Raw genomic sequence first — 14,478 nt, forward strand, 5'->3', positions numbered from 1 at the left:
AGAGGGAGAGACAGAGAGAAAGGTCTTTCATCCACTGGTTCACTCCCCAAATAGCTGCAATGGCTGAGATGAGCCGACCCGAAGCCACGAGCCAGGAGCTTCTTCCGGGTCTCCCATGCAGGTGCAGGGGCCCAAGCACCTAAGTCATCCTCCAGTGCTTTCCTAGGCCACAGCAGAGAGCTGGATGGGAAGAGGAACAGCTGGGACTTGAACCAGCGCCCATATGGGATGCCGGCACTGCAGGCAGAGGATTAACCTACTGCGCCACAGCGCCAGCCCCTCAAGTAAATGATATCTTAAAAGAAAAACGCAGCACTCATTAAGAAAGAAAGAAATGATGGGCAGGTGAAGAATCCTTGTGCGTCCTTGGAAAGAAGTCTTCGTTGAGCGTGCGTTTGCTGATGGCAGCTGAAGCCACGCTGTTCGCCCTGCAAGAGGAGGCCGTCAGGGAAGGGAGGCATGGCCCAGCACTGAGGCGCGCCTCTGCCTTCTCCTTGCTCCTCACAACGGCCCGATGTGTAGATAGGAAGACTGAGGCTCGGCAAGGCTGAATCGTCTTGGGCAGCGCGGTGAGTGAGCGTCCAGCTCCTTCCTTATCCATACCCGGCCGGGCTGCACCTCGCTAAGAGCAAGTTACACTTTCCCACAAGCCCCGCACTGCGCTGGAGCAAAGTCCCCAGCTGCAGGGACTTGTCCTGTCGCTCCCTATGGCTTGGGGCCGCAGGAAGCTCCAGCTACGTGCAACAGTCAAGTGCGCGTGTCCTGGGTCTCCGAGTTCCTGGCACAGTTGTCTCTGCCTGCCTCTCTGGCCGCCGCTCTCTCTCTCGCTTTATTTTTAACTGGTGTCATGTGTGTTTTGGAGGAAGCCACCTCAGCTCCCTTTGAACTGTAAATAAAATGAACGAGTTACACACAGTCTCGGAGCAGAACGGCACCTCGGCTTCGGGAAGTCAGCCCGTCCGACTCCCGCGTGCTCCGGGGCCCTCTGGGAATTAGTCCAGATGGGGAGATACTCAGGCCTGGGGTGTGGATGGGGAAGGAGATCTCAGGCATTATTGGGTGAGGCTGGTCAGCAGGCTGAGGGCCACGCCCCCTGAGCGCGCACTGGCCCTCGGACCTCCTGCCTCCTAGAACCCTGAGCTGCACGACTTCCCCTCCGAAGCTGACCCAGCTCTGCCACGTGTCACAGCGGTCCTTGCTCTGTTCCCCCTGGGCGCATCACCCACCCCCACACCTGCCCACAAGCTGGGTTATCTCAGGACAGCCACGCTGAGCTCCCTGTGCAGGGACCACAAATGTGAGACGCCCACTTCCTCCGCCCCTGCACGCAGACCCCTGTCTCCTTGCCCCCGACTGGCAGGAAGTCCACCCCCTTTGCTGTGGCTCTGTTTCTTCCAGGGGGGCTGACACAGCCAGAGCCAGCTCTCACCTGTGTGCTTTGGCCAACAGGAGTGTGGCAAGGTTAGAGGTGAAGCGTGAGCGCCTTCCTCGGAGCCAAACTGCCTGGCGCCGCCGCTGCGGAGCTGTGACCTCAGGCCTTGATTTTCCCACCTGTAGCATGGGCACGCTCTCGCCTTTTAGAACTGTTACTAGGATCCAGCGAGCTAGTCCAAGCTCCCAAAACGGGTTAAGCCACTGTCTGCAACACCTGGTTCAAGTCTAGGTTATTCCTCACTTCCCATTCAGCTCCCTGCTCATGCGCCTGGGTGGCAGTAGATGATGGGCCAAGGCTTGGGTCCCGGCCACCCACGTGGGAGACCGGGAGGGAGTTCCTGGCTCCTGGCTTCAGCCTGACCACAGCCCTGGCCAGCCGTTGCAGGCACTGGAGGAGTGAACCAGTGGATGGCAGGTCTCTGTCTCTCCCCCTCTGTCTCTGTGCCTTTCAAACAAATAAACAGATCTAAAAGAAAGAAAGAAAGAAAGAAGGAAGGGAAGGGAAGGGAAGGGAAGGGAAGGGAAGGGAAGGGAAGGGAAGGGAAGGGAAGGGAAGGGAAGGGAAGGGAAGGGAAGGGAAGGGAAGGGAAGGGAAGGGAAGGGAAGGGAAGAAAGGGGAGCAACAGCCCATTTTTAGAGAAGTTCTATGATAATCTTCCTGGCTGGGGCCAGGGAGGGGAGAATTGTGGCAGGGTGGGGAGGGGGCAGAGGGGGGAGCAGTGGAGTTTGGGACCCGGATGCTCAGTCTGACCCGGTATCTGCTGTAGCCTGGGAGTGACCTAGGCTTTGCAACACTGACTCATTCAGCGAGTATCTATTGTGCACCCAAGCTCAAGGTGTTACAATCAAGCGGGGGACACAGCCCAGCAGCAGCCACAGGCCCCACCCCCCCTGGAGTTTCCACGCCAGAGGGGAAGAGAAACTTTGAAGAATAAAATAAGATACAGTGTCGGGAAGCAGTAAGGCCTGCAGAGAACCAGAGAGCAGTCAGCAGGGGCGAGACTGGGGAGGAGGGTGGGCCATAGGGTCGAGAAGGTCTTTCTGGGGTCAGGACATCTGGGCAGAGCTAGGACCCCAAGGAGCAGAGGGAGGCGCCAGGAGGGGATCCAAGGCAAGAGCAGCCCAGATGCAAAGGAGGGGCTCGTGCAAAGCCCTGGACAGCGTCATGCTGGAGGCCAGAGAGGAGGCAGAGAGGCTGAGGGTGGGGTGTGCTGGAAAGAGCAAGGAGGGTGGGGGAGGCGGGCAACTGGGATTCGGCCCCAGGAGCGAGGAGAAGCAGAGGGAACGGTCTAGCTGGGCTGGCAGTAGCAGGGGCTATAATCTGCATGTTAAAAAGTCTGCAGTAGTGTGGCCCAGAGCCAAGCCCTGTGCCCTTAGAGAGCCACTTCAAGTCACAGCTGGTTTGCTTCCAGTCCAGCTCTCTGCTAATGCACCTGGAGAGGTAGCGGAAGATGGCCTGGTACTTGGTGCCTGGGCCCCTGCCACCCACGGGGGAGGCCTGGATGGAGTTCCTGGCTCCTGGCTTCTCTCCTGTGGGTGGCAAGGACCCAGCCTCTCGAGCCGTCACCTGCTGCCTCCCAGGGTGTGCATTAGCGGGAAGCTGGAATTGGGGGTGCAGTCCGGTCTTGAACCCAGACACTCCAAAGTGGGATGCCGTTATCCATGGAGAGGCTTAACGTTGCCTGACCCCTGTTACCGGGTTTTTAAAGATTGGTTGATTGATTGATTTGAAAGGCCGAGAGAGACACAGAGAGGGAGATTCTTCCGTTCACTGGGTCACTCCCCAGACGGCTGCGGCTCTCAGGGCAGGCCAGGTGCTGTGAGGGCGCTCTCAGGGTGCTCCCCGGCGACTGTGGCCCCAGTGACTGTACCTGGATGTCTTGGCTCTGCCGACTAAAAGGCAACAACACCGTCGGCATCAGGGAACACCCTCAGCACCTGGGTCAGAGGAGACCCTCGCCGGATCTAGGTCTTGGCCCCTCACAGGGTCCCCAAGGGCTGCTTGGAGAAGCGGCCCATCCTAGGACTGGGCCAGGAAAGCTTCCCGCTGTTCCGAGAGGTCGGGAAGTGCTCCCAGACACGAACAAACAAGCAAACTTCTCGGGGGAGTGTTGATCCACAGTGGGTTAAACCGCAGCCCGGGGCACCCGCACCCCCTGTGGGAGCACTGATTGGTGTCCTAGCTCCTCTGCTTCCGGTCCAGCTCCCTGCTGACACACTGAGCAAGGCAGCCCTGACAGCCCAGGGACCTGGACCTGGGGTGGAGCTCCTGGCTCCTGGCTTCGGCCTGGCCCAGCCCTGGCTGTTCGGCCATTTGGGGAGTGAGCCAGCAGGTGGAAGACCATTCTCTCCAGCTCTCCAGCTTTCTCTGTTACTCTAATTTGCAAGTAAATACATATTTTTAAAAGTTCCCTGGCTACCAGGGGGCCACAGGGGCGGGGGGGGGGTATAAGTTCAATTAGGATACCATGGCGGTTTGGGGGGCAGATTTTAGGAAGAGGCAGGGGCAGTGTCCTCTCCACCCTGCCCTGGAGTTGCTGTCCTAGGAGTCCCAGAAGTTGGGGGTCCTTTTTAGCCTCTGCCTCTGAGGACGCTGAGATGAGGGCCCCCCATGTCCTCCACTCTGGTTCCTCCTGGGGGAAGTGACCCCACGGAGCTGAGGCGTCAGGCAGGCTGTGGGGCCCCCGAATGACGAGGGACTGGAAGGAGGCACGGATAACGGGGAGACGGCCAGCGTTTGAGGACAGAGCGAGGGCCACCCCCAGCGAGGGCTGCACTATGCACCCCGTGTTGAGCCCCAACACAGCCCCACAAATGTGCCCGCTTTTGTGCATCAACTGAAAAGAATGATTTGGAGACAAGGGAGAGTTTGTAAACAGGGTACCCCCAGAGGGGGCGGGGCAGGTGGAGCTGCCAGCGCCCCTGTTGCAGAATTCTCTGCCTAGGTCAGTGTCCCCCGGACAGACACCCTCTGCCTGGAGAAGCACCTGGTAGGAGCAGCACCCGACACGAAACCCCAGCAGCCCCCGTGAGAAGGGACACAGTGGTTCACGTTGGCTCCAGACAGAAAGCGTGAATGACAGTGTCGCTGGGTGAGAGGCAGAGGTTTTGGGGAGAAGCAAAGTCCTCGCTCACCGCCGAGCAGGTGGCTCAGCCCTGCGACCTGCGACTGGGGCTGGATCTGGGAGTCTTTGCAGCTGTGATAAACAAGGATCCCAACACAAGGAAATCGCCCCTCATTATCTGGGGGGGGGTGCAGGGAGGGCATAATCCAATGATGAATATCCTGGCTGCTCCTCTTCCCATCCAGCTCTCTGCTGTGGCCTGGGAAAGCAGTAGAAGATGGCCCAAGTCCCTGGACCCCTACACCTGCGTGGGAGACCCAGAAGAAGCTCCTGGCTCCTGGCTTCATATTGGCTGAGCTCTGGCCATTACGGCCATTTGGGGAGTGAGTGGATGGAAGCCCCCCACCTCCCCGCCATGTGTGTAACTCTGCCTCTCAAATAAATAAATATATTTTTTAAAATATCTGAGAAGAGATAGAATAAAAATTAAATAACTAAATGAAAGTGAGGAGATGTGGCCTCAGGGAAAGGGGTGGGCCACACAGCCAGGAGGAAGCAGGCAGAAACGTCAAGGGGTCAGCTGGGTGCTGGCTGAGCACTCCCCGGTCTTATCCTCCACATCCACATGGTGGGGCTGTCTACCCCAGCTCACCATCCAGACACCGCATCCCACGTCCTCTCTCTCAGTCCTCTGCCTTTTAAACAAATAAAATAAATATTTTTTAAAAAATAAATTGGCCCATAAATCAAAAATGGGAAGAAGAGGGGGCTGGTGTGGTACAGCAGGATAAGCCAGCAGTGGCAATACCGGCATCCCATATCAGAGTGCCAGTTAGAATCATAGCTGCTCCTCTTCTGATCCAGCTCCCTGCTGATGCGCCTGGGAAAGCATAGAGGAGGGCCCAAGTGCTTGGGCCCCTGCACCCGCGTGGGAGACCCGGATGGAGCTCTTGGCTCCTGGCTTTGGCCTGGCCCAGCCCTGATTATTGTGGCCATCTGGGAGTGAATCAGCAGATGGAAGACCTCTCTCTCTGCCTATCTTTCAAATAAAGTGCAACTGTAAAAAATTAATGAAATCAAATAGAAAGTTGAAAAATACAAGATGGTTTCCTCTCTCCAGGTCTGAGGGCGGCCTCGGCAGACCCTTGCTTGCTCGGCGCAGTTCAGCCATGTCACGTCACAGCCGGATGCCCACACATCTGGGTGAGATGAGAACCGGGGAGAAGGGCCCCTTTGGGGATACAGATGGCCTCAGGGAAGTCTGTCCCTGGACAGCAGGGCCACAGCCCGCGGGAGCTCCCGTCCAGGCCGACAACGGATGGCAGGAGCCCAGTGCTGTGGGACACAGGCCTGCCCCACCTCCAGGGGCGCCCACCTCTGTCAGATGCTTGCCCAACGCGCCCTTGGTTGGTTGGACCAGGGGCGGCCGCCTGACCCAAGGTGAGCCAACCAGAGGTCTCCCCAGAAGGCAGACTCAGCCTGAAGGGAGGAGAGTTGGTCCCTGGCGTCCCAGAGCGCGGAGGCCGAGGCACACGGGACGGCCATCCAAGGACTAAAGTGCCCAGAGAAGCAGCGGCGCCGAGAGGAAGAGAGAAGCTCCAGGCCCCTTCCCAGTTGCACCTCCCGAGGCGTCAGCGCACCCTCCCTTGGGAACCCCGCACCGGACACCGCACTCTCTCAGCTCCGGGTTTGCTTCCTGGGGCTGCTGTCCTGACTCACGGCAAATCAGCAGGCAGGATCCTGGCGCAGCTCCGGGAGGGGAAGCAGGGACCCGACCGGTGAGCTGGGACGGCGCCATCTAGAGGGCGGGGAGAGGGCGACATCCGCCCCGCGCCTCTCCCGGGTTCTGGGGGCTGCTGGGGACCCTTGGCGCTCCCTGACGTGTGGACACCTTGCTCCGTCTCTCCTGCCTGCACCTGGGGTCCTCTCCGAGTGTCTCTGTTTCTCCTTTCTTAATTTTTAAAAAGATTTATTATTTGTAAGGCAGAATTACAGAGAGGCAGGGAGGGAGGGAGAGAGAGAGAGAGAGAGAGAATCTTCCTTCCACTGGTTCACTCTCCAAAATGGCCACAATGGCCAGGCCAAAGCCAAGAGCCAGGAGTTTCTTTGGGTCTCCCTCATGGGTGAGCACTTGGGCCATCTGCTGCTGCTTTCCCAGGCCATAGCAGGGAGCTGGATTGGAAGCAGAGCAGCTGAGATGCTGCTGTTGCAGGCTGTGGCTTTATCTGTTATGCCACAGCACTGCCCCCCTCTCTCTGCTGTTTTTAGATTTATTTGTTTGAAAGACAGAGCAACACACAGAGGGAGAGGCAGGCAGACAGACACACACACACACACACACACACACACACAGAGCCTCCATCTGCTGGTTCACTCCCCAAATGGCTGCAACAGCCAGGGCTGAGCCAGGCTGAAGCCGGGAGCCTGGAGCTCCACCCAGGTGTGGGGCCCCGCGGGCTTAGGCCCTGATCTTCTGCCACCCAGGATGTGTATGAGCCGGGAGCTGGAGCAGAAGCGGACGTGCCAGCACTTGAGCCAGTGCTCCGATGTGGGACGCCAGCGTCCCAGGCGTAACCCGCGGCACCGCCAACACCAGTCCCTCTGTGGCTTTGACCGGATGTCTTTTTGTTTTTTTTAAAGATTTATTTATCTCAGAAGCAAAGTTACAGACACAAAGAAGGAGAGAGAGGTCTTCCATCTGCTGGTTCACTCCCCAAATGGCTGCAACAGCCAGGGCTGAGCCAGGCTGAAGCCGGGAGCCTGGAGCTCGACCCAGGTGTGGGGCCCCGCGGGCTTAGGCCATGATCTTCTGCCACCCATCTGCTGGTTCACTCCCCAAATGGCTGCAATGGCTGGAGCTGGGCCAATCGGAAGCCCAGGAGCTGCTTTGGGATCTCCCATGCGGGTGCAGGAGCCCAAGTGCTCGGGCCATCTTCTGTTGCTTTCCCAGGCCACAGCAAAGAGCTGGATCGGAACCGGCACCCATCTGGGATGCCGGCACTGAAGGCGGCGGCTTTACCCATACACCCCAACGCCGGTCCAGACCGGATTTCCTGTCCTTTGAAAGACCTCCAGCAGGACCTCATCTCAACAAGGACGTGTGCAAGAGCCCTGTTTCCAGGGAGGGTCTCACCCCCCCGCCCCGGCCCCGGTGAGCACGGATTCAGGTGGGCGGGGACACTGTTCAGCTCAGTACACACTCCGGAGTCACCTGCTGTTGTTTGAAAACCAGCACGTCCCACTGAATGCAGACATCAGACGTGAGGTGCCGAAGGGCTCGTTTTCACAGGAAGCAGGAAACCGAAGGACTGGGCGGCGGGCAGCGTGGAGGGCAGCGTGGCGGGCAGCGAGGACTCGTCAGCTGGAACCGGCTCAGTTACACTCTCGCACGCGGGGCTCAAAATTCTAGGAGCAAAATGTCCAGGATGTCAGGTGAGTTTCTTCCAGCAAACTCCCTCATCCTGAGCTTCAGTTCAGTTCTGCTCAAGGCTGGGAGAAAGAAAGGCCTCAGTGGGCCTGTGGCACAGCAGGCTGGGCTGCCGTGTGGACAACAGCGCCCCCTACAGGGCTCCAGGGTGAGTCCACACTGCTCTGCGCTTCCAGTCCAGCTTCCTGCTAGTGCACCGGGGAGGCAGCCGGGGACGGCTCACGTGCCCCAGCCCCTGTCACCCACAGGGAGGACTCAGATGGAGCCCCAGGCTCCTGGCTTCAGCCGGGCCCAGAGCGGGAGTCAGTGATAACCACGGGGCATACGCTTGCTGTGTCCAAGTGGCCGTTCAGTGCCACACCCACCCGTCACACTGGAGTGGGATGCTGCAAAGGTCTCTGGGAACAGGGTGTCTGGGAAGAGCCACAGACAGGAGCAACGCATGTACCGCCTTTGCCAAACACGATGCCTCGGTGGTCTCGGTGGCAGGAGGGCAGCCGGACAGCCTTACAAGAGGAAATTGCATGAAAAAAACCTTCCGCCACGCCAAGCTGGACTATGATGTCCGTCCCCCCCCCCCCCCCCAGGCTGAAGGCAGCAACTAACCACCACGCCAGCAAAAACAAAAGCAAAAAACCCAAGCCCAGGGCACGGCCCACTCTGAGGCTGAATCTTCAACTGGACGGGGCTTCATGGTATTCCCTGTTGGCAAACAAGATGACTCAAAACAGAATTGAAAGGCAATCAGCCAGGGCTGTATGAGGGTCCAACATCCAGGAAACCAAACCTGGCAAATCGGGGGCTGTGAGCCCTCAGGGCCCTGAGTCGAAGCTCTAGCCCCTTCGAGAAAGCCCTCGCAGGACGCTCACGGGTGGGCCTGAAAGACAGGAGTACCTTCCCAGCAGAACCTGCGGTGGCCACGGTTGCCAAGAGCAGAGGAAGGTGACCAGCGACGCCCCTGCAATTGGCTCGTTCCTCACGCTGAGTTCTCTCTGCCCGTCTAGACCACCAACGGCTGTGCTCCGGATGGTGCACACCTCGCTCTCCAGCAGGTTTGGTAGGAGCGAGGAAACAGATCACCTGGTCCATCCACTGCGGGGGGCCCCTGGCGAGCCACCATGGTGGGGGCTCAGAGAAATAGATGGGAACAGAGAGCGGGTGGAACTGGCAGCTCTGAGAAGGGGCATTGGGTGTGGCGCTCGGACGCAGCCTGTGTCACCCCTCGTGGCATGGGGCAGAGCTGCCTGTGATGCGCTTTGTGGGCTGGCCAGCCGAGCTAAGAAAAGGCGATTGGAATAGGATGCCCGGGAGAAGCCGGCGGATGTGAGCAAGGGTGGGTGTGCTGGGCAGGACCAGGGTGGAACAAACTAGAAGAGGCTCCGCAGGCTTTTAGGCTATTAGGGTGGCCATCTGCCCCCTTTTGTGGATACTCTTGCTCATGTACCCACGGGGACAGGTGCTCAGCCAGCAGATTTGACCACAGTCCAAAACAGAGCAGGCCAGAGGGAGGCCCCGATCCAAGACAGGCTAAGAAGGTGGGCTTGGGATCAGGAAATAGTTCTCTGGGTGAAAGAACCCAGGACGCATCACCTGGGCAGGTAGGGTGCAGGTGGGCAGTAGGAACAGGCGTCCTGGGGTGTACCTCCAGGCCCATGAGAGCGCCTTGTATCTGTGATACTGTGAAGTCTTTCTTTCCTAAAACCCTTGAGTTCTCCCAAGTGTAAGTGTCTATCTGGATGCTATGAACTTGACTGACAGCCTGAGGTTCCGGCTGGTTGCCAGGGAAACCAACCGTGTGGTTATAGGGCTGGAACGTTCAGTCCCACCCCCAATCTCTGGGGAGGGGGAGAGGGGCTGCAGGTTAGGTTGGCCATGGTCAATGCTCCCATCTGTCCTGCCTGTGGAGTATGCTGCATCAGATCCAGAGTTTCTACAGATTTGACGTGTGGCCCTCCAGAAGCGTGGCGCCCACAGAGGGCCCGGGGGCCGCGGGCCCCTTCCTCACACTTTCCTGTGTGCCCCTTTATCTGGTGCTGTGGTTTGGACGTTAGGCCAGATGCGGAATGTGCCCCGAAGTCTGTGTGTCAGTGCGACTGAAAGGGCGGACGCGTGATTCGGTGACGGGATTTGGAGCCAGGCTTTGGGAAGTGACCGGGGTGGATGGGGTTGTTAGGTGGGATCCTGGCAGCGTCACAGGAGAGATGGAGGCTGGACTGCTCCCGGGAGCGGGACCCCTGTGGGTGGGGCCCCTCCATGGCCGTCAGCCCTGGGGCTGGCCCCAGAGGGGGTTCCAATGAGTGCGCAGGGGCTGAGTGAGTGATGCAGTCATGCGTGGTCACGCTTGGCCCTGAGGATGTGCTGGGGGCTGGGGGCAGGGGAGACAGGGGAGCCTGACACCAGGCGAGGGAGGGGTCCCTGTCTGTGCCCCTCAGGCTCCCGGGAGGGAGGCGGTCAGCCTGGATCTGCCCAGCCTCGGTTGCTTCTCAAACCTAGGGAAAAACACCTCATCTACACTCAGGCCCAGAAGTGAGGCCCCTTCTGCCCCTCCCAGGCGGCCTCCCAAGCTCGCTACCTCCTGGTCTCCTCCGAGCAGGGGCTCCCGGCTCCCCGGGGCTCATCTTGCCCAGGAGACCTCCCCAGGCGGCCACCGGCTTCACCACCCCCGCCCCCGCCCCCGCCCCCAGCTCAGCCTGGTGAAAGCGAAATGGTGCAAAATCCGTTGGGGGAGAAAAACAGGAAGTGGAGGCCAGAGCGAGACTGCAGTGCACGACCCAGGCACCGTGGCAGCCCCCGGCCACCGAAGCCCGACTGCAGCGGGGTCGGGGCAGCCCCAGGCCGAGTGCAGGACAGCAGGGGGTGGGGGTGGCGGAGTCCGGCGGGACCCTGCCGTCGGGGCTTTATTTTTAGGCCCCACGTCACACCTGTGCTCTGTGTCTCGCGCAGCTCCCCTGGGTTGAGGAAATCACCCCGTTTTCCAGATGAGCAGACGCACAGAAGTTAGGGGGCTCGGCCAGGGCCACGCGGCCGTTCCCACGGCTGGGTCATGGCTCCCTGACTCCTTCTCAGGCTTCGGCTACTATCTGGGGTGTGTTTTTGTTCTAGGTCTGTGAGCACACAGCGGCTGGGGGCAGGGCGGGGGAGGGACGCTGGGTCCTCCGCGTCTGCACACCTAGGCTGTGGTCAGGCGGGAGAGCCCGGCCCGCTGCAGAGGAGCCACCCCCCGGTGCATGCTGGGAGAGACGAGGTGCCCTGGGGTTTTTACTGGAGCCGTGGAGGGAGGTCACCCAGCTGGCCGCACCGTTCATGACCTTGATCTTCCCGCAACGTTGAGTTCTGAGCCCTGTCTCCCACCCAGGCCTGCCGGCCTTAGGGGTGCCATCCATGCGACAGCTCAGGGGGCAGGGTCTGTATGGAGTGACGGGGACAGAGAAGCCCCTAAAGCCACTCCTCACTCCCCCGTGGGTCCTGAGACCAACTCCCTCCCAGATCTCACTGCAGGAGCGACCACGCCAGCAACCTGGGCTTCGGGGGACCCCCCATGGGGTCACCCAGGCTTTTCCTGCCCAGGCCCCTGGAGACCCCAGGCCCCAGGGCAGGGCGGGGATCATCCTTGCTGCCTGGTGCCCCCACTTCTGCATCCTGGCCCCGACCTCTGTGGCTACGCATCTCCCCAGTCTTTCTCCCGCCCTCACCTGCACCTCCATGCCTCCTCTCACAGGAGGACAGGGCTGCTGTCACCGTGAGTGGCCTTCATCCACTTACCACGGTCCTGCCTCTCTCCCTGCCTGGGCAGCTTTCCCAGAAGCCTCTGGGGCTGCTCGGGCTGCAGCAGGAGCCACGTGGGGGCAGGACAGGAGCGCCAGTTGCTTCATGCTTCCTCTGCGTTCTCAGCACGGCCGGGCCGCAGCGCTGGAACCCTCGGCATTGGGCACCGCCCCTCTTCGGGCTGTAGCACTGGGCAGTGCCTGGGGCCGGTGGGGGAAGTGGGCGTTACAGGGAGGCCTGGCCTCCTCTCCTGGCTGGAGGTCACTCGGCTTCCGGTCCCCAGCCAGTCCCAGGTAAAAGGAAGCTGTAATGAATGGTTCATCTGTGTACAGGGCTTAGACTATGGCCTGGGCCGGGCCCTGGCGCCCCCGGGGGGTGAAGCCGCAGCCTGCACCCCGGCACCCCTTAGGAACGCTCCTTCCAGTCCTGGCTGCTCCACTTCCCATCCAGCTCCCTGCTAATGCGCCTGGGAAAGCAGTGGAAGATGGCCCAAGTGCTTGGGCCCCTGCACCCGTGTGGGAGACCCAGATGGAGCTCCTGGCTTCCACCTGGCCCAGCCACGGCCCTCATGGACACTTGGGGAGTGAACCAACAGTCGGAAAATCACTCTCTCTTGTCTTTCAAATAAATACATGCATCTTAAAATAAAAAAAAAAAACCTTATTGTCAAAGAGCAATTAAAAACAAAACAAAACAAAACAGCACCGCTGCGGGACCCTTGTGAGAACTCGGTGTGCGTCTACCACGTTACCCCGCATCATCCTCAGATTCACACCTCACAGCAGCTCCAAGAGGCCGCAGGCCCCACCGCGCCGGCAGGCAGGCAGAGCACCAGCTGCCGGGGCCGGGACGCGAACCTGCGTCCAGAGGAAGCTCCAGCCAACCTGAAGGTTTCCAGGCTCCTGGGGCTCGGGGCCAGCTCCGGACGTCCACGCGCCTCGCGTGAGGGCAGGGGGAGGGAGAAGGCCGCCCTGGGACTGAAAGAGCAGGTGGAGCTCCGTGCGCAGGGTTGTGCGTGCTGCTGCAAGGAGTCGCAGAGCGCCACCTACTGGAGGCGCAGGGCAACGCGACCCGCTGGCCGGAGCTGGGCACCCCCGCTCAGGTGCCTGGTGAGTTCCGCTTAAATTCCGGCGATGCACGGAGCAGGCTGCTCCAGAGCTACCCCACCCCCACCTCGAACCTTCTTCCCCAGCTCTGCGGGCTCCCGCACCTGGCCATTGGCAGACTCCCTCCGGCCCTCCACATCTGCCCTGGCTGGGTGCCCACCCCACGCAGCAGCAGTTGTCCCTCCTGCCTCCTGTGGCGATGCGGTGGGGGCTCACTTCTCTCTCTGGCCCCAGGCACGCAGCTGTGGCCGCGTCTGCTGTGGGTGAGGCCACCCATGGGTGGGAGCTGCAGGCTTCACCCATTCATTCAACACAGGCTGTTAGCAGGTGCCTGCAGGGCGGTCGAGGGGGGGGGGCAGAGGCTACTATGGAAACAAACAAGACACAAGCAAGTGCATCTGTCCTGGTACCTGGCCTGGCAGCGGTGCTACAGAGGAGGAGGCAGGATAGGACCCCACCCCCGCACCCCATCACCCCTCCTGGGCTCCTACCTCACAACTTGCCTTCCTCCCTCCACTGACCCCCTGCCAGGACCCCTGCTCCCCCCCCACCCCGCACGGGCTCTGATGCTGCCCACTGGGTTGCCCTCCTGTGTGGATTCCCCCTCACCTGGCTGGGGGGGGGGGTCCAACACCACACCTGGCGGCTCTAACAGCTGTTGTTTGGAAAGGGGAGAGGGGAAGCGGTCCTCACCCGTAGGTAAGGAGGCTCCTTGGCATTCCCCAGCCCGGGGTTGTGCCGATGCGAATCGTTTAGAGAGGCTACTTCAGGAATCACCACTGGTGTTAAAAGGAGGAGGTACATTGTCTAAAGAAAGAATTCCTGGGGGTTGGCGCTGTGGCACAGCGGGTTAATGCTCCGGCCTGCAGCGGTGGCATCCCATATGGACACCAGATCCAGTCCCTGCTGCTTGTCTTCCGATCCAGCTCTCTGCTATGGCCTGGGAAAGCAGAAGATGGCCCAAGTGCTTGGGCCCCTGTGCCTGCACGGGAGACCCAGAAGAAGCTCCTGGCTCCTGGCTTTGGATCAGCTCAGCTCTGGCAGTGCGGCCATTTGGGGGGAGTGAACCAGCAGATGGAAGACCTCTCGCTCTGGCTCTACCTCTCTCTGTAACTCTTTCAAATAAAATCTTTAAAGAAAAATTATTTCTCAGGGGTTGGCATTGTGACGTGACAGGTTGAGCTACCGCCTGTGGGCCCGCATCCCATATGGAGGTGGTTGAAGTCTCGCGGCTTGGAAAGGTCAGTGGAAGATGGGCCAAGTGTAGGTACCCCTCCCACCCATGTGGGAGACCGATGAAGCTCCTGGCTCTGGCCTGCCTCAGCCCTGACAGTTGTGGCCTCGTGGGTAGTGAACCAGTGGATAGAAACTCTTTTTCAAATAAATCTTAACAAGTGTCTGGAGGAGCCACCTGTAAGAGCCATCGTATTTCTGCCCAGAGACTTTTTCCTGGACTTGGCATTGAGTTTTCCCAGCAGCAAGGGCATGGCCTGCACCTTGGCATCTGTCGGGGCTCTCCCCTGAGACACTGGCGACCTTGGCTGTGAACTCTCGCACTTCCTGGGCAGCCCCCAAGTACCAGTAGCATGACAGAGTAACGGATGTATTCATGAGGTAAAGGCCAGAGTCCCTGCTGACAGCTGTCCCCTTAGGGGCGGGAGATGGCCCTGGCGTTGTAGCA

The 14,478-nt window shown here is 60.0% G+C and overlaps 1 long non-coding RNA gene across 1 annotated transcript; it reads left to right on the forward strand.

Annotated features, from left to right (window-relative positions):
- Positions 1-358: 358 nt before the first annotated feature.
- Positions 359-4,960, forward strand: LOC149125844 (uncharacterized). Its single transcript, XR_016236782.1, has 2 exons — positions 359-569; positions 4,745-4,960. It is a non-coding gene; the product is annotated as an uncharacterized LOC149125844 (long non-coding RNA).
- Positions 4,961-14,478: the final 9,518 nt, after the last annotated feature.

This window comes from Oryctolagus cuniculus, chromosome 7 (genome assembly GCF_051225735.1).
Source record: "Oryctolagus cuniculus isolate XC-2025 breed Fujian yellow rabbit chromosome 7, ASM5122573v1, whole genome shotgun sequence".
NCBI classification, from domain to species: domain Eukaryota; kingdom Metazoa; phylum Chordata; class Mammalia; order Lagomorpha; family Leporidae; genus Oryctolagus; species Oryctolagus cuniculus.